The sequence below is a fragment of the Cynara cardunculus genome (genome assembly GCF_001531365.2).
Source record: "Cynara cardunculus var. scolymus isolate 2C chromosome LG 4, CcrdV1, whole genome shotgun sequence".
Classification (NCBI taxonomy): Eukaryota; Viridiplantae; Streptophyta; class Magnoliopsida; order Asterales; family Asteraceae; genus Cynara; species Cynara cardunculus.
The window spans coordinates 10,332,354-10,333,815 of NC_037531.1; positions in this window are offsets into that span (position 1 = coordinate 10,332,354).

Sequence of the window (1,462 nt, forward strand, 5' to 3'; positions counted from 1 at the left end):
TATTTTAAATATTAATTCATTTTTATTTCTTAATTTCTTTTAAATATTAATTTATTCTCATTTGTATCCTTGTTTTAATTATTGATTGATTCTCCTTTTTAATCTTATTTTACTACTTTTATTTTAAGTATTAATTTAATCTCATTTGTAGCATTCTTTGAGATCAAAGGTCATGCCCTTAAATGGCATATCTGTAATATCAACAAATTATAAGGTTAATTACGTCAAACTAGAATGACTTGTAATCCCTGATGCATGAATATCTCTCTCTTTTTTTCTTGGATTATCCAATTTAATTATTTTTATTTTTAAATTAAAATAAAACACTATTTTTTAATTATTTGATTAATCAAATATATCTTTTTTTTAAACAAAAATAAAACACTAACTTTTTGTAAATCTAAGATTTGAACTACAATAAAAAAATATATCAAATATATATTATAATTTTTGAAATTTTTTTAATCATTATAATTTTTATATGAAAGATTACAATTAATTTAACTCATCTGTGTAAAACAAAATATTGACATATTTTCATTATACCAAAATTCATGGTTTTCAATTCACTACAAATAAAGCTTGGTATTGGCATATTTCATCATACCAATCTTTCTTTCCATTTCAATCCTCTCGTTATCTTGCAAATTCCGAAAGAACTTTCAGTTTCTTTCAATTTTCTGTTATGGATCCAAACTTTTCAAATTCTCAACATACTTCAAATAAAAAATTAATAAATATATATATAGAAAATTAAATATATGCTTTTTATAAAATAATATTTTAGATTTAGATTGTATTCGGAGGGGATTGTGATTAATTGATAAAAAAAAAGTAAGATTGGATTGAAGTTGAATATTGTATAGGTGGATGAGAGAGAAAGTAATATTTTAATTGAGATTAAGTTGTAAATGATTGTAAGTAAAAATGGCCTAATTGATCTATAAACAAAAATGTAAGATCTAAGTCACACACACATATATATATATATATATATATATATATAAAAGGTCGGATTCCAGTGAGAAGGAAACTCAATGTGAGAAGCGTAAATAGAGATATCCAACCTTGGATGCAAATTAGGATAAGATGCACCGAGATGTATCAAATCAATTCTCATATCAACCACGAATCATTGGTAAGTTTGAGATTAAAGGTGATCAAATGTACAAATCTCTTCTTATGTTTTTCACCTTAACTGCATCAGTGGAGGTGAAAAACACTTAAGAAAAAGATAATAATACCAACAATTACCATTTTGTGCTAACTCAACTAAAATGGAAGCTTAATCAAAACCCTTAGATGAAAATGGTTAAATAGATAAGATTGGTTTTTATAGTTCTCAATTTTTTAACAGTTCTTATTTAATAACCCTTGTATATTGGTTTTTTTTAATAGTTTTATATGGTTTCTTTTTTAGTTATATATGGATTATAATTCCATTTTTATATATTTAATTTAT